The sequence below is a fragment of the Camelus ferus genome, chromosome 8 (assembly GCF_009834535.1).
Source record: "Camelus ferus isolate YT-003-E chromosome 8, BCGSAC_Cfer_1.0, whole genome shotgun sequence".
Classification (NCBI taxonomy): Eukaryota; Metazoa; Chordata; class Mammalia; order Artiodactyla; family Camelidae; genus Camelus; species Camelus ferus.
The window spans coordinates 74,160,802-74,179,101 of NC_045703.1; the positions used below are offsets into that span (position 1 = coordinate 74,160,802).

The window sequence follows — 18,300 nt, forward strand, 5'->3', positions numbered from 1 at the left end:
CGCCCAGTCCTCCCAGAGGGTGCCGCCGCCCGGCCACCCCTTGGGCCCCAAGGGAGTGCGAAGCCACTGCCGTGTGCCCCCTCCACCTTCACCCAGTCCCTCCAGGCCGGGGTCCAGGCCGGGGGACCCAGTCACCTTGGGGGGCTTCCTGAGCTGCACTGGCCTCTGCAGCCTGTTTTCTGTTCGTATCATCTGTTAGTGACTCACCAGTCTGCTGGCCACCACCTGCCTGCGGGAGGCAGGTGGGGAACCAGTGCCCGTCTGGGGCAGACGCTGCCAGTGGTCAAGACCTCACAGCCAGCGGAGCCAAGAGGCCGTGCTGGAGGAGACCAGCAGGGGGAAGGCCAGCTGCGCTCGTGGAGCGGGGGACGCTGGGCCAACGGCAGCCGACAGCATCCCGTGGGTGGTTGGGGGGCTCCCGTGAGCTCCGTGCTGGGTAGGGCACCCCTAGTCCCTGGATCTGGGAGCAGTCGGCTGACCCCACATCTGACGTGACTGCCTGGGCTTGTCATTTGCCGTAGATTTGGCTCCTTGACGGGTCACGGTTTCCTTTAATCTGTTTTACCTTTTCATCCTCTGGGACGAGGATGACGCAGCAGCCGCACGGGGATGTCAGGTAACAGACAATAGTAAATTAACGACGACAGGGGCAGGGTCTGCCAGAGGCCAGGCATCGCGCCGGGTGCCTGCAGGTCAGCTCGCCCCGTCCCAGAGCAGCCCTGGGAGGCCACGACCCCATGGCTCACCGGTCGCTGTGTGAGGCGGCCTGGGGTCCCCGTGTGCAAAGTGCCTCCCACGTGCTCCACCCTCAGACCTGGGGTGCTCTCCCCGGTCAGTCAGGTCCCTGAATCGCAGGGACCACTGGGCCATGTCTGCTCAGCAACCACACCCACTCCCTCTTTCCTCACACCCCTCCCTGCAGCAAGGCCTGGGCTGACTGTAGTCTGGCCCACAAGCACCCGGGCTGGGCAAGGGGGCCGGTGTCCTGTCCAGGCGGGGCCAGGTGGTGGGGCATCGGTGCCCAGCCAGCCCTCCCTGCCCCCCTCCCAGAGCCTGTGACCTAAGATAGCATGCCTTGGCCACTCCACTCACTGTCTTTGTCACATAACTTGCTTCATGCTGAAGGCAGAGCTGGACCACGTGGGCCCCGGGCCACCCTGCAGGAGGTCATCCAGCTGCCCAGCGGAGAGGCCACCAGGACGGCCGACTCCCCACCTGCCTCCATGGCCTCTGTCTTCAAAGAAAAGGATATTTTAAGAAGAAAAAGAGATGAATCTGGGTGTCTGCTGGAAAGAAGTAGATGTTTTTAATTATGAGACAATAGTAGGAAGATTATCTTTGGAGAAGAAGTGGACTTGAAGCAGCCTTCTGAGGGGGAGTGGGGATTCGGTCACTTCGCTAGGCCCTGGCCCCAGGGCTTGGAGCCGCCCTCAGGCTCAGCGGCGCCCACCCTGCCAGTGGGTGTCCAGGTGGCACGCTGGACGAGGGGGTCTGGACGCAGCCTGTGTGGGAGACAGAGGCGGGGCCCTTGTTCCTGAAGGCAGAGCAATCCCAGGAAGCCAGCAGCCAACAGGGGCGGGGGGCCAGGAGGACACCAGACCCACGCGTCCCCTAACTACAAGCCCAACGTAGGACTCACGAGCTCGAATCAGCGGCAAGCAGCTGGCGGGACCCAGCCCGGGAGCCCCAGGCGCTGCCGGCCACGAGAGCACAGGCCATCCCTCGTCTACCTGGACTGCTCCACCAGCAAAGACCGCACGACAGCTTCCGGGGGAGGCAGGAGGGTTGGCCCCAGGTGACCGTGTAGACGGGGTTTCTCCCACGTGACCATGTAGACGGGGGGCATCTGACACGTGTGACCGTGTAGATGGGTTTTCTCCCACGTGACCGTGTAGACGGGGCGTCTGTCCCGTGTGACTGTGTAGACAGGTGTGGGTGTCGTCTATGTGACTGTGCAGTTGTGCTGTGAACTCACGCTATCTTCATGCTTCACCTGTAGTTTGCCATCTCCATCGGGTGCCCAGTCCTTCCAGCACAAGGACAACCACGCCACTGGGCACACTTGGAGCAGGGCAGGAGAAGTGGGACCTGGAGACTAAGCGGGTTGAGTGAGGGTGTGATGCCTGCACAAAGCTGCACGCTGTTGGTCCCGGGGCGTCCTTCCTCCTGGCTGTGTTCATGATCAGCTTCTCACTGTGAGGACACTGCTCCCCATGGTGCTTGAGACACTTCGAGCTGGTCCCTGACCCGGTGGCCCAGACCGTCCTCCCAAGTTCAGCATGGCCACCGAGAGGTAAGTCACAGGGACTCGGATATGAGCACGGCCTACAGCCCCTGGATTTACACCTGTGCACGTGCGTGTGTGCAGACACACACTCAGAGGAGGGGAGGGGATAACACGTCTATACGCACACATATGCAGACACACGCACAGACACATGCACACAGACACACACACGGACACAAGGACACCAGCCTGCAGGGGAATCCGGGCTTCCTGCTGTGTCTGGGCACCTTTACGTCAGGTCCTTTCCTGGGTGGGCCAGTCTGATGACCTGCAGGGCGAAGGGATCCCCTTTCTCAGGGTCCCAGGGTCTTTCTGTAGCATCTGCCCAACAAGCCTCCTGTCCCCATGCATGTCCCTCTCGTAGCATGTCCAGGGTCAGCGGAGGAAATCGTCGTGAGCGTGTGAGTAACGGGACCCAGTGAGGAACTGCCCCGGGGACTCTGGGACTGGGCACCCTGGACGGCAGGTGGGAGGGTCAGCGGGCACAGGGAGTCTGTTTGCAGGGCTGCTCGCCACCCTCACCCCTCCTGACTCTGCGCACAGGCTGCAGAGGAGCCAGGCTCGCAGATGAAATGCGCGGTCCCGGGGCAGGGGCGGGGGCGGTTCCCGCCAGTCGTGCTGCACACCCTGCAGCAGGTGGATCGGAAACGCGGGATTTGTGCGCGGTCTGACCTCCTCCCTCTTCCTGTCACTCAGGGGACACTTTAAAACCTCCCACTGTGTAAGCGGCACTGATCCTGGGCTCAGCATACAGAGGAGATGAGCAGGAGTGGTCTCAGAGCAGCGGGAACTGCCCGGTCGCTGCGCAAAAGGCTGCAGGGAGGAGACGCAGAAGGAACAGAGCGAGCAGCGTGTTCCATGGGGCAGGGCGGCAGGTGAGCAGACGGCCAGGACCTGCTGCGTCTGGATGGGACCCTGGGCTGCAGGAGGCCCTGGGCTGGTTCCCACAGAGAAATCTGCTCTTCGGTGAGTTGAGTGTCAGGACGGGGCCAGTGGGACAGCAGATGGGGGAGAACATGGTCCCAGCTGCCGGCCAGAGGCCACCGCTCGGTCCTGGGTCTCCTGCGTTGGTGGGGGCAGTGCCCAGGGTCCCCAGCAGGGACCCACCTTCAGAGAAGCTTCAGCCCCACCCTGAGGACTGGGCTCTTCCCTGCAGCCCCCAAAGGCTCTGATGCCCAATTTCTGTCAAAAAAGTGCCTTTTAAAAAAGTGGGAAGTCGGCAAATATTGAGTGAATGAATGGGATGCCTGACACCCTTGTTTCTAGTGTCCTTTAGGTCAAGGACAGGCATCGAAAAGATGTCTCAAAAATTTAGCAGGAAGTAAGTACAGGTGAAGGTACAAAGTCTTGCCTTGTTTGTCCTCCTGCTATTAAAGGATTAACGAATTCCTACGTATTTAAAACGCTTTTTGAGAGAGAGCAGTTACCTGACTTCGTGCAAATTTAAACTTGCGAAGAATCAGTGGGGTCTCGCTGAGCTGCGCTCCCACCTCACGGCCGCAGGCCGTTTAACTAAAACATCACGGAGCCTTTCCCGCAAGGCAGCACTTGCGCCCGCCCGGAGCAGGCGGAGCGCGCGGGGCGGGGCCCGGAGGCTCACCTGTGGCCCCGGGACGGGGAGGAGGCCCGCCGGCTGACGGCACACCTCGCGGAAGGGGCGGTGCGTGAGGCGTGGGGCCTGCCGTGCGGCTCCCCGGAGCCCCTGCAGGTCCTGCTAGCCATCGGCTCTAAACGTGGTTCCAGTTTCTCTTACCCACAAAGACGTGATGGACACATTTTCCGGTTGCAAATAACCTGTGTTGCCAGTGGCTTCATCTGCAGCCTGAGGGGAGGCGAGCTCTGGGGCTGGCCTGGTTTGCTGGAGCCACATCTCCAGACCCTCCCCCGGTGCTTGCTCAGTGGCGCTGGTCCCCTGCTGGCCCCACAGCTGCCCCGTCCGAGTCTGAGCTAGGAGATGCTGCCCGGACGCCGCCCCTCCTGGGCCCCTCTCCCTGCACAGGCCTCTTCCGTTTCCCACCAAGCGAGATGGCTGGGGGACGGATCCCTCCTCACACCAAACACAAAGCAAGATTCCAGACGCCCCAGGAGCAAAACACCAAATGACAAACTCTCACTGCGGAAAAGAGGAGCCCAAGGAAACGGCCAGTTCCAGGTCAGATGGTCAGGGGGCTGCCAGGCTCCTGCCTCTCACCCGTGGGAAGGCGAGGCGATGGTGACCGCGGTGGACGGGACACCCTGAACGCTCAGGTCCCTGAGTTCACGGCAACACTGGAAACACAAAGTTGTCATCTGATGTTCTGAACGAATCAGCGCTCACAAAGCACCACTAGTAATACACGGTATGATCAATGCAAGTAAACGACTATAAGACTTGTAAATATATTAGAAGGGCCTTTCTTTGTAAGCAATATCAAAGGAATTACTAAACTTTTTTAAGGAAAAAATGCGTAATTGGTTATTCTTGGAAGATGTCACTACAGCAAATTTTTTGAAATGGTAACGGATGAAGGTAAAGAAGGCAGCTTGAGTCTTGTCTTTCTCAGATGGAAGGCACTGCAGGGTGGATGGGCCTGGGCGGGCTCTGCTGCCCCTGAGCTCGGCCCACCTTGCCGGTGGGCGCTGGGTCTCTGGGTCAGGGCCTGTGTCCCGCTTTCCAGTGCCTCCCCTGAGACCTCCGGGTGCCGAGTGTGGGGACGGCTCTGGTCTGTCCATGCTCCTCCTGCCAGCATCAGACCTTTCTGGATGCTGCCCCATGGCCTCCAGCTGCACCCGGGTCTTCAGACGCCTCTGCGGGTCCTTTCCGTGTGTGGCCCAGCTGGTCCCGCAAGTCCCTCAGTGTCATGCACAGCCTTGGAGGGACTTCCAGAACGTCCCAGAGAATGCAGAGCAAAGACACAGGCTTTCCTGGGGAAACAGAGCTAGGGTCAGCGCAGAGAGAAGGCTGGCAGACGGGCCCAGGTCTCACAGGCCCCAGGGCAGGCACGTGGGGCCGGGTGACCTGGGCGATGCAGGGCCCTCCGTCCAGGGGCAGTTGAGAGTAGACGCAGCCCTCAGTCCCGGCTGAGCCCCCTGCCCCCTCCCGCCCGCTCTCATCTCTCTCCACGATTCCTAGGTGAGAGTTTCCCTTTCAGCGTTGCTCTTACAAAAGAATGAAAACAACTCAAAAATCCATGAATGGAGAAACAAACTGTGGTGCAAATTATGGCCTATTCTACAGCCTTCGCGACTAAACATCACAGAGTCGTCATGCTGGACCTCGTCTAGGGCACTCTGAGGTCGCCTTCTCACACGCGGGCTTCTGTGTGGTCCGCGTCTCGATACGGTGCTGTGTGGGACCTCCGTGTGAAACCCGCCTCGGAGAACCCACGTGGCCTGGTGGGGTTTTCTTGGTTCCTGAGAACAGCACGCAGGCCACGGCTAGACCGAAGCCCCTGCCACTCTGGCCTGGACACAGTCAGTCTAGCATGAGGTGTATTTTCTGATTTGAGTCACTGGTCACTGCAGATGGAGGCCTGGAGTTCTTGCTGGAAAACTCCTGTGACCTTGGGTCCAGGCTCCTGCCTGAGGAAGGTCTCGCTGAGGGGAGTCTCGCTGAGGGGGGTCGCCCTTGGTGGGGGTTCTCGACCTCCGCACACGCCCACCCCCAGCACGCTCTCCTGGCCCTGTGCTGGCCACAGGCCCGCCCAGGTGGCGTCCCCCTGGCTAGAGGCTGAGGCCTAGGCAGGTCTCTGTGGACACAGAGGAGGAGGCAGGTGTGAGGCCCTCCTCTGGCCTCTGGCCTGGGCCACGACCTGGTCTGTGTCCCTAGCACCGGGCGATGGACATGTGGTAGGGGCAACCACCCTTTCCCGGGTGGCCCTCAAGGCTTGTCTTCACTTAAAATGCCTGCAGTTTCCCAGGCAACCAGCGTTGACCAGGGGCTGAGCAGGCCCCGGGAGGCCGGAGGGGGGCACGGGTGGACCCCGCCCCGGGCACTCACTGCTTTCCCACCCCCGGCCGTGGGGCTGGGACAGCCGGGCCTGCTCTGCCCCAGGAGACCGGGAGGACATGCAGGCCTTTGAAAGTGAGTGGCCGGTGGGGGGCCGGGCGGGGACGACAGCTGGTGAACTGTGGCCACCTCAGTGGAAGCACCAGTGGGAGGGGGAGGGAGGGATCCCCTGAGGTCAGACACTGGAAGGCCAGCAAAGGCCCACGTGTTGTCATCACTCAAGGGCCCCCGGCGCCCTGGAGGGAGTGGAGGACACAGGACTGACCGCCTGGGAACACGAAACCGGCAGGAAGCTGTTGCAAGTGGTGGCTGCGTCCAGGGGGGATTTAGATCAAAGGCGTGCAGCTGCGAGGCCATGGGGCGGGAGAGGCCTTGCAGCCAGTGGGCCGGGCAGGGCTGCAGCAGCTGAGCGGGGGACGTGCCTCAGGGGCTGCCTGAGAGCCTCATCCCTGGAGTGCGTCCTGCTGCCCGGGGGTCCCTGGTGCACGCAAGCGGCTTCTTTCCCCCAGCAGCCGCTCAGGCCGGACGCCCCAGGCCCCCCACCCCCTGGCCTGGGGGCGATGAGTTTGGGTCCCAGGGTGGTGGTCTCCTTCCAGGAGGACTGAAGTTCCCTTTAGAAGCAGCCTCAGGCTCAAGGAGGCAGAGTCCTGGGCGGGCGAGGGGTCGTCGGGGCAGGAAGGACCTAGTCACCCCCTCAGGGCTTGGTTCTGGCCTCTGTGAAACCGGCTAATCGGGAGGCATCAAGTGACCGCCTCAGGCCTCCCTGGAGCAGAGAGCCGGGGGTGAGGCGTGAGAGGAGGCTCAGGGCCAGGGCCACCGGGCCAACCCAGCTCTCTGCTGAGGGCCACAACAGCAGGAGGGTTAGTGGGAGACGGGGCCCTTGCCATCTCTGCCGCAGCAGACGAGGCCCGAGGCTCGGCAAGTGCCTGTGTCTGTAAGGAGGAGCTCGCAGGACCGTTGCAAGTCACATAAGGTGGCGAATCCAGCCTCAGGGCCCTGGGGAAGCGGCAGGGCTGATGGCCTGGTAGGGCCACACCTGGGCCACAGTTTCCACCAGGCAGGGTGTCTGGGGAACTTTGTGACAAATGGATACCTGCCCCAGGGCAAAAGGGGCAGCCAGAGCCTGGGCTGGAGTTGGGATGTGAAAGGTGGGGGAATGTGACGGGGGAGCACGTGGGGAGGGGCTCCGGGCTGGGGCTCCCTCTGGGTCTGCACTCAGGGGCCTGGGGTCCAGGGAGGGGATGGAAGGCCAGACGAGGGGTGGACACATGGCGTGGAGGCTCCCACTGGCTCTTGCAGAGGCCACGGGGAGACCCCTGCCCGGTGGTCCCGGGATAAGCCCTGGGGTCTGGGAGACTCGAGGCAGCTGCAGAGAGATGTCAAGACCCCATCGCAGACCAGACATGAAACCGAGGCCCGGTGCCATCCGTCTCGCTGGGCAGGGTCCACCCCACCCTCCCAGACGTGGACTGTGATGAGAGCGGTGACCCTCGTGCCGTTCCAGGCCGCGACAGAGCACAGCGGGGAACTGTGGCCTCAGCTTGGTTTGGACGTTGAAGTCACAAAACAGAGAGTAGCTGCGACAGAGCCAGGCCGGCCGAGGTCCCCCGCGGGCGGGTGCTGAGCGAGGCTGGGCCTCGGAGCCGACCAGAGAGGGCTCGCCCCGCATCGCTCGCGCCACGTGAGACTTAAGTTTCTGCAGCTCGACATCTTTGACATGGAGTAAGGAGCTCCTCTCCTCCCAGCGCCTCGGTGTGTCAGGCCGGTTTTCAGACTCGGGCCCATTTCCTTTGGGAAGAACCACTGAGCTGATCTGACCTCAGGGAGGTCCCCAAAACAGCGCCCCCAGCTCCTCCAAAGCAGGGAATGTGGATACAGCGACAAAGACAGACCAAACAGTAGAAAATTCCAAAGGAGCGGATGGGGACAGAGGGGTCCCAACAGCCAGTCACAGGCCCCTTCCCGGCTGGGCGCCTTCCTGGGGGCTGGTCCGTGCTGTGTCCACCAGACTGGTCTGAGCCTCAGGGCGAGGCCCTGGGAGGGGTCCCGGCTTCTGGAGGGCGGGGCCGTGCGTCCATGCAGGGGATCTCGGTGCTACTCAACTTTGAAATCCACCTTTGTCGGGGTCCCGCGGGTAAGGGGTGGGCTCAGAACCCCACCAGGTGGCAGAGATGGAGTCCTGAGACCTCGTGTCCTCGTTCTCCTCGTCCTGGGTCCTGGGGTTTTCAGGAAGTGAGGCCACCCAGGGGCTCGGGCCCCCCGGGCCCTCAGTGGCCTTCACAGCTGCCCAGTGCTTTCCCAAGCCGGGGAGCAGCTGGCATGAGAGCCAGAGGAGGGCCGGCCCCGCTGCCCCCAACCTACAGTCGTTCAGGACACGCCGGTTCCTCCCATCCTGCTCTATCCGAAACCCACGCCCCAGAAAGCCGTGCAGGCAGCCCCACCCTAGCGTGTCCCATCCCCAGAGAGGCGTGTGGCCGCGGGCACGCGACTCAGGCCAGCCCTCTGCCACATGGCTCCTCCTCACCTGGCCCCTTCCTCACGCGCAGCGGGGCCGCACCCCCCCTCAGGCCTGGGCAGGGCTGGGCCTTGGGCCAGCAACCCATAGGCGGGGGTGCTGTGTGTGCTTTTCAGAAGCATTTTCTGACTCTGTCCCATCCAAACCCAGGAAAGAAAAGCAGCCTCACGTTCATCTTTTTCCGGGGAAACTCCCGCAGCCTCGGGCCCCACCTGCCCTCTGGCTGTGCTCTTCGTGGGGAGAGGGCCGGGGCTGGGCCTCCCTGCCCAAGTTCCTCCGACCGTGAAACAGAGCTGCTGCCGAGCCTGCGGCCCACATGGTGGCCCTGGGCCCCCACCAAGTCTCCTGAATGCAAGGGACCCAGCCCGACTGCCTCCCCGAGGTGAGGAGGTGGCAGGACCCAGACACACTGAACAGGCTGTGTCCGTGGGCGTCCTCTGCTCTGGCCCGCTGTCCTCTCAGCCTGACGGTCGAGCCCAGCCAGAGAGCCGCCTTGCCTGCAGACGCGCCTCCCCCCCTGTGCCCCAGGCTGCGTCCACCTGGGCGTCACCCACGCACTCTGACCACAGGGCCCTCACCAGAGCGCTGTCCTCTCCCTCCCACCTCCCTCCTCCTGCTGAGCCCACAGTCGTCCTGGCTCTGTCCTCCCCTCCTCTCACCCCTGGCCTGGTAGCACCCTCAGCCAGGCGTTTCTGGGGGAATTGCGTCTTTAAGGCCAAGCATGGTGTCTTGACAGGGCTGTTAAATGGGGAAAAAGTCCTTGTCAACAGCGGTGCAAGAACTTTGTGGGTGGTGAGGTCAGTCTCTTGTCCACCAAGAGCAGTGACCCAGCCTCTTCCAGGCCCCGCCTGGAGCCGTGCTGGTTTTGCCACTCGGCTTACACCTCCAAAACACCTCCCACCACCCTGGCCACTCTGACCGCTCCCCTGAGAGAAGAGAGGGCCGGTGGGGCTCCGCCAGCGTGTGGAGCGGGTGAAGCCGCCCCAACAGGCAAGCTACAGCCTCCAAGATGGCAGCCTCTGTCTGTCCAAGCCAAGTGGGAAACAAAGAACAAAAAGCCAGTGTCACCGGCCCCTGGGCAGAAGCTCGTGCAGGCCTGTGTGAGGCCAACGCTGGAGCAGAGGGCCTCTGGGTGTGGCGCCGGGTCTGCAGCCGAGTTAAAGCCAGCAGTTCCCAAAGGAAGCAGCGACTTCTTCAAGGGCCACTCGTCCGGCGGCCCATATCTCCTGATGCCCTTCCTTGACCAGTGGAGCAGAGCCTCCCCCAGGCTCTCGTGGCCCAGACGGGCCACCGAGCCTCAGCCCAGTGTGCCTTCTGCTGGGTGGAGCGCTGCTCCCGTGGGTTTCCATAGCCTGTAAGTAATTTTCCTTTGAGTCAGGCTTGTGTGGGTGCTAAAGTATATTCGCTTTTATTTACGCTGCTGTATTAAGAACAGATGGGGCATCAGTTGGTCCTTTGGTTCTTTGAGGTTACAGACAAAGCCATTGAAAGGCCTTTTTAATGTTTTTTAATTAAAGCTCCTATGGTGGTTAAAGATGTGCTGAAGAGGGTTGTGTAAATCAAAAGGAATAACAACAAAAACAAAACAACAACAACAAAAGGAAACCCATGAATGGGTGTCACGACTCACTTACTCTGTGAACCAGCGCAGAGGACGGGGGCTCCAAGCAGAAACTGTCGGCTGAACGTCCCATGTCTGGCACCTACACACCCCTTAACGTGGGGACCTCAGTTTCTCCTCTGTAAAATGGAGAAAATGATCTTTCACAGGGCTATTTGGGCGTTTAAGAGATGATGTCCATCTAAAAGGAAAGAAAGCTTTTAGATACAAAATGAGGCTAGAAATGACGCAGAGGGGCTTGGCACATTGTTAGTGTTCAATGAATGTTACTTACAGTTACTCCCAGTAAGACCAATGCAAGTATTATGTTTGCTTAAAAATTGTTGAATGTCCGACCCACAAAAATTACCATCAGAACTAATTAACGTATTCAGCAAAGTTTCAGGATATGAAATCAACACACAAAAAATCAGTTGCATTTCTATACTAACAGCAAACAATCCAAAGAGGAAATAAAGAAACACCCACTTACAATGTCATCAAAAAGGAATAAAATACCTAGGAATACGCTTCGACAAGGAGGGAAAAGGCTTGTACCCTTAAGACTAAAAAACGTTGCGAGAAGAAAGTGAAGACGACCTCCATAAGTGGAAAGGCATTTGTGTTCATGGGTCAGAGAAACTGACGTTGTGAAAACGCCAGTGCTGCCCACGTCACCCGCAGGTTAGACACAGCCTCTGTCGGAATCCCTGCGGTATTTTTGTGAAAATAGAAAAATCCATCCTAAAATTCAGACAGAGCTTCAAGGAACCCAAATAGCTGGAACAATTTTGAAAAAGAACCAAGCTGGAGGTCTCACACTTCCTGATTTCAACAATTACTACAAACATACAGCAACCAAAACAGAGTGGCGCTGGCGCAAAGGCGGACGTAGACCCGCGGAGCGGAGCAGAGACCACAGGGCTGAATCCTGAGCGTGTGGTCACATGACCTTGATGGGGTGTGGGGCGCCAACATGACTCAGAGGGAAAGGAAGGTCTCTTCAGCAAATGGTCTGGGGAAACAAGACATCCACGTGCAAAGGAAAAGTCTGGTTCTAACCTTACACCATATGCAAAAGGTAACTCAAATTAATCAAAAACATAAATATAAGAGCCCAAATTGTAAGCTCCTAGAAGGAAACATGGAGTAAAGGACATTGGATTTGACAAGAATTTCCTGGATGTCACACCAAAAGCACAGGCAACAGAAGTGAAAACAGAGCTGCTGGATTTCATCAAAAGTAAAAAATTTTCCGTCAAACGTTAGAGTCAACACAGTGAAGGGCAGGCTGCACAGTGAGAGGAAGTGCCTGCGAATTCCACACCTAGTGGAGAGTCCAGGTCCAGAACGCACAAAGAGCACCTGCGGCTCAGTGACAACCGCAAAGTGGACAAGGGACCTGAATTGACTTTTCTCCAGAGAAGACACACAACTGGCCAACAGACGCACGACAAGATGCTCAGCACCACGCGTCACTAGGGAAGCGCAGACCAGGTCCTCAGGGAGACACCACCGCGGCTGTCAGGGCGCTTACTGTAAAGGCAGACGGACAAGCCGACCAGAGAATGACGAGTGTTGGTGAGAATGTGGAGGAACTGGAATCGTGCAGTGTTGGTGCAATTGAAAATGGTGCAGATTCTATGGAAAACTCTACTGTGGTTTCTTGGAAAATAAAACATAGAATTACCATATGATCCAGCAATTCCACTGCTGGGCATATACCCAAAAGAAATGAGAGCAGGGTCTCAAAAAGACACCGGTACACCCGTGTGCAGAGCAGCATTGTTCACAGTTGCTAGAACACGGAAGCAGCCCACGCGCCGTCTGACAGGTGAGAGGAGCAGCGCTTGTGGTCTGCGCACACAATGGAACACCACCCAGGGATGTTGAAGGGGAAGGACTTCAAAAACAAAGAAACTCATGGGAGAGAGATCAGGTTGTGGTTACCAGCGGGGGGGGGGGGGGGGGGGGGTGGTTGGATGAAGGTGGTCAGAAGGCACGATTTCAGCTACGAGACAAATAAACACACACGCTAAACACGAGGAGCACTGCTGGCTGCTGCACATGAACGTCGCTGAGAGCGCGAAGCCTAGTTCTCATCACAAGCAGAAGGCAGTTCTTCTTTCGCACCCCTACGAGGCGATGAATTTCTCTAAGCCTTCCGGTCCTCACCCCGTGATGTGTGCGAGTCAGACCACGCAGCTGTCCACCCTGAACCTCGTGTGTGTGTCAGTTACAGCTCCACCAACCCAGAAGGGAAAAGTAAAGACATAATGGAAAAATGCAAAGGAAGGAGATTCTGCGATAACGCTGCAACAAGGACAGACCCGAGGACACTGCGCCCAGTGAAACTAGCCATTCACAAGCAAACAGACACTGCACACCTGCACCCATGTAGCTGCCTCGGTCAGTCAGTTCCACAGTCAGAAGGTGGACCGACGTTTGCAGGGGCTGAGGGGGGCAGGGAGCTGCGTTTCATGCAGTTTCAGGTCTGCAAGAGGAAGGTTGGGGATCAGCCACACAGCAACGTGAGTGTGCTCAGCATCCCTGACCTGTGCACGTAGAAATGGATGGGATGGTTTATGTTAAGCTTTTTTTTGTTTGTTTTTTAACCACAATAAATGACTCGGTGCCTGTGATAGGCACAGGGTGCACATGATGGAAAATCGCTCCTGTCTTCAGGGACTCCCCCTGAGTTCTGGGCGAGGCGACTCTCGCTGCTTTCAGGCACCTCATGTCCCGCGGAGGCCAGGCCTGTTGGAGGACGTGGGCCCCTCGGTGACAAAGCCACTCAGGTCAGGACAGTGCTGGGCTGGGGCACCCACACCGCAGGCTGGCGTTCCCTCCACTAAGTCTGAGAGTCTGCACGGAGAGGGGAGCAGGTGTGCCGCCGTGCGTGTGACTTGCTGCTTTCCGGGCACTACGTTCGATTCAGGGCCAACCTCAGGGGCGGGTGACCGTGACCAGCAGGACCCACGCCTCATCTAACAGTTGGTGTCATGTAGTTTTTGAACTAGAAGCCCTGAATTTTTTTTTTTCTTTTTTGCACTTGGCTCTGCAAATTATACAGCTGCTCCTGATTAGATTTCTGCTCTGTCTGGAAGGAGCAACACCATGAAGAGGAGGAATCCTCTCGTGGTCCTGGGCGTCCTAACAGGCTTTTGTCCCTGCGGGGCATTGGCCAGCGTCTGGAGATGTTTTCGGCTGTCCCAGTGCTGCCCACACCCTGCCGCGCCCAGGCTAGCCCTGACCAGTGACCCGGTCCCCAGGGTCACAGTGTGCAGGTCCAGACCCTGGACTCCAGCAAGTGGGTTATGCAGGTGGCCTTGGAACCACCTTGTGAACTGGAAAGATCCCTCAGCCTTGTCCCAGAAAGCTCTCCCAGCCTCAGGGGAGGCTGAGATCTTACCCGAGCCTGGCAGGAAGAAGTCCCGCTGGACACAGACCCCGAAGCCCGCCCTTCACAGGCCTCTGTGTGCGGAGAGAACGGCCCCCTGGCCTGGGCTGGTGGCAAGGCCGGCCCGTCCTGTGTCTCAGGCCTGTTTTCACAAGAGAGCATCCAGGCCCTCCTTTTGGAGGGAAGGGCTGGCCGGGCGAGTGGGGCTGCCTCCGCCCCGATGCTGCGTCCCCGGGGGACGGGGATCCCGGAGTAGAATCACCAGCACTGTAGGCTCTGTGCTACGATCGACTTTAGAATCAGAACTTCGCACGTGTGACCAGCAGATGGTCCCAACCAGGCAATGGGCCAGGTGCCTCAATGAGCCTCAGCCCCACGTCAGGCCCCCGGGGGTGCCTGGGGCAGCCCAGGAGGGCGTCTCTGCAGAGCGGCAGCCCCAGGCAAGGCGGTGCCTCAGGCGAGAAGCGAGGGGGGGTGCTGCGTGGATGTTGGCATGACAAGGCCACCACCTGGGCGGTCCCGGCTCCCTCCCTCCACTCTGGAGGGACCTGCCGCTGTCTTCTGTTTTGCTCTTAGAGGGGCATCGGGGAGGCTCCTGCTGCGGCTTGCAGCTCAGCAGCAAGTTTGTGCTCAGAACAGACGTCGTCTCTATCGTCGCCTCAGCCACTCCAGGACTTTCTCAGATGACTTCTTTACACAAGCTGACGCCTCCCCTGGTCCTACCACTGAGGCCCCGCTCCTCAGGGGACGAAGAGCCCGAGCCCTTCTCCCGGATACTGCTTATCAGGTATCAGCATGGTGTTTGCTCTCAGCCTCGTTCTCATGTGCGTGTGCCGTGCGCGGTGACAGGGAGACGCCGACCTGACTGCCCGGCGCTGCACAGCCCTGCCGGAGGGGCAGGGGCCCCAGGAGAGGCCGATGGCGTCGGGGCCTGCGGTCTCGGGAGGGGTACCTGAACCCATCGGGGTGGATCCTCCCAGAACTGAGGCTGGTGTGCCCAAACACCGGAGACGCAGCCCCACGGCTTGGCGGCTCCAGGCCTAACACGTCGTTCTGTTCTCCGCAGGGTTTTCGGCAGCAGGGCTCCGCCCAACCCCGTGGACACACCGGACAAGTCATTTCCTCAGAATATTTGTCTGCAAACGTCCTGCTCCCATGCCTGCCAGCTTGCTCCTCGGAGGAGCGTGGCTGGAAAGAGGGAAGGGAATCCGCCTTCTCAGTGTCGCCTTCTGGGGCCCCTTGAAGGGACTCAGGGGTGTTCAGACCAGAGATCTGGGGACCCTCGTGTGGCATCCATGGCAACTCCTTCCTCGGACAACTGCCCGCGTCCATCATGATGTGTGACCAAGGTGGCTTTTCCCGCTTTTAGCTCCGTGGAGTGTTGGGATTTCCTTTGCTGAGTCAGGAAGACCTTGATGAGGAAAAGCCACAGCTGGTGAGAGTCCACAGGGAGACAGCATGGCCCTGCGTGCAGACGTTGCAGAGGAAGGGACGCAAGGCTGGTGCCAGGGCCTCACTCTCTGCATTTACCAAGTGTCAGGAAAGGAAAGAAACTGCCGGAATCCGGGGAGTCTGTGGGTGGTGGAGACCGCGTGCATCGCCGCCGGGACGCCAGCGCCTGCAGGGAGCTCTCTGCCCCAGCCCGTTCCCTGGTGGATGGTAGATTGTCGTTAAAACTGACCTCCACAGCTGGGCAGCCTCCCCTCGGGTATTGCTCAGATCTCTGAACATGTAATAAACACATAATTACGGCTTTTAAAATTAAATCTGTTCATGCATTGAATTAAAGACCATAATAAAAAGTTATTTTAAACAAGATTAATGTTCCACTTTCTTTTAGATTTGAATAGAGAATTTTGGGAAATTTTTGAATGAATCCTTAAAAAGAGTTAAATCAGAGTGTAGCACCTTAACAGCTACAAACGTTCAGTTGCAATAGAAGGTACCAATTTTTTCATTGATATTTCACAAGTTATCTGTGAACAAAAATATTCTGGCATCAAGTATATTTCTCCTCCTTGTAATCTATGTCCTGTGCCCCAAAATGGCCAAATTCAGACCTTCCAGAATATGAACTTCGTGAGAACAAGAATCTTGTTATTCAGACATGTCATCTCAGTGCCTAAAACAGTGCTTAATACCTAACAGTTACTCAGGAGGTGTTATTACACGAGTAAGTACACCCCCCACACCCCCCACACCCCCAACGCTGCTCGTCTCTTGGCACCTGGGAGGAGCAGAGAGTGCACACAGCCTGCCCCGCCCACGGTGTGCAGACCTCTGTGGCCCACAGGTGGTTCTTTGCCTTCACTCTGCAATGTGTCCTAAGAGAAATGCAACTACAGAGTCGTTCCTGATGTGCTACCGAGTGAAAACCTGCCTCGCTCCGCAGGTTAGGAGGTTCGCTCCCTGTTGGTTCAAACATACCCCCAGGAAGACTCTGAGGAGCCCGCGGCGGTGCTGGGGGCGTGGCGCAGGGTTTTCCTCCCCCAGTGCTGCGTACTTGTATTTTCTCACCTTCATCACTGCGTACACACGGCCTTGTGTTAAGGCGCTGACCTATTTGATGAAGAAGCTGTTGGCGCGTCTCTCTGGGGGCCAGGCCCTCTCAGAGGTCAGCAGCCCCGTCTGACCCCAAGCCGTGAGCACCAGCTCCCCAGTTTCCTGGAAGGGCTCAGAGTCCCCTGGCTTGGTCATCGGACTCACAGAGTCTGAGACTCAGCAAGTGCCCAGAGGAGGACAGCTGCCCACTGCCGGCCACACGGCCCCCCTCAGGGACTCACAGGCACACCGGGAGGGCAGCTAGGGGCACAGACGTCACAGGCCACAGGCGAGGGGCTCTGGCTGCCCTGAGGCATCCCTGACGAGGAAGCTGCTCCCTTCCCCCGAGGCCTCCCAGAGGACATTCCGAATCCGCTGCTGGCAGACAAACAACACTCTGGTCCTGCCAACAGGGCAGAGAAGAGGCCGGATGCAAGCGAGCAGGCAACACCTTGGGGTGGAGAAGGGAGAGCCCTCTGGTTCACTCCTTCTTCACGGACGACACGGCGTGGAGTTCCCACAGGCCCACACCCAGAGAGAGGAGGAGGACCGGACACGGTCCATGCACACCTAGTGACCGGAGCCACGACCACGTGGCCGATGCGGGGCCACAGGGGCCTGCGTCGTCCCTAGTGAGGACGTCCCCACGTCCGGGGACAGCCAGGACGACGTGGCTCCCAGGACACAGGCACACACCCAGAGCGGCACCAGCAGAGGCTGCAGCTGGCACTGAGGGCCTGTTTACCTGGGCGGTCAGTGAGCCCCATTGGACCACAAGGACAGGTGCTCCACCACCAGAAACTAGGAAAGTTTGGAGTCTCTCCCCTCAGGACCAGATCCAGGTCGGCGGTCACTCCTCGGAGCCTTCCAAGCAGCCACTGCTGCCACCTCTTCCTTCTCACCCCCGAGAGGAAGACTGCAGGATCCGAGAGCTGCAGCGAGACTCTAAGCCCAGGCGAAATCACCGTGATGGGCCCGTGAACAGACCGCCCCCTGAGGAAGCGCGGCGTCTAGTCTTGCCAGGAGGCGCCATGTGGATAACTTTTTAAATATAGGGTCTTGGTTGAAAATCACGTGTGACAGAGACTTGGAGAAAACACAACACCACGAGCCGTGAGTAACCGCCGGTAAGACCGCCGGGGTTTGCACTCTGGCCCTGGCCCCTCCCGACTGTGACGCTAGCTTGCCGGTTACTGTCTCCGTGGGCTCAGCTTCCTAGCCGTGAAATTCTAGGGGTCGATGTGCTTGCACCACAGGCCAGCTGGGAGAGTGAACTTGGCCGCGGGGGCGCGCATGTCGCAGATGCGCAGCCAGGATTTGTTATAAAACAGTCTCACCCCTAGAGGAGTCGGTTAGATCACGATGAACGTAGACACCAAGGCCTCTTCCTTAGGAGGTGCTGTCGGAGGCCGGGCCCTGCCTCGCAGCACACCAGGCGGGAAGGGCGCTCAGCTTGAGCTCGCGCTGCTGCTCGACAGCAAGGCCTGAGTGTGGACGTTTGAGAGAGCAACGTTGCCAAAAAGAAATCTCACCATTCCTCGAAATGGCAGCCAGTTTCTACTTACTAACTTGGGGTTTTAGGGAATTCCCTCAGAGACCCAGTGCCCTGTTTTCCTCAAATTACCTCCATTCAGCGATTCGTGCTGTGAACCATGTAAACTGGCCACTGGGTCAAAGCATTGTGACTCATACAACTTCTCTTGACTTCCCTAGAGAACCAGAGAGGGACAGAAAGTCACCTTTTCATCCAAAACTCCCTTTTCCCCTGTCCTTGCTGTAGCTCAGGTGTCGTGTGGGGTTCAGGACACCCAGGCACGGACGCAGGTCTTTGCCCTGCGGTCCTCACGGGCCGGTTTGAGGGCAGGCGAGTGAGCCCGGCAGCGAGTCAGGTCCCTCGAGGGCCGCCCTCCCTGAGGAGTTCACGGCCGCTGGAGAGAGAGGAGGCCCGGCCCCGGGCCAGGGGGAGGCG

The 18,300-nt window shown here is 59.0% G+C and overlaps 1 long non-coding RNA gene across 1 annotated transcript; it reads right to left on the reverse strand.

Moving 5' to 3' along the window:
- Positions 1–4,680: 4,680 nt before the first annotated feature.
- LOC116665507 lies at positions 4,681–18,270 on the reverse strand. Its single transcript, XR_004322172.1, has 3 exons — positions 17,956–18,270; positions 10,425–10,530; positions 4,681–5,191 (listed from the first exon to the last, which is right to left on the reverse strand). It is a non-coding gene; the product is annotated as an uncharacterized LOC116665507 (long non-coding RNA).
- Positions 18,271–18,300: the final 30 nt, after the last annotated feature.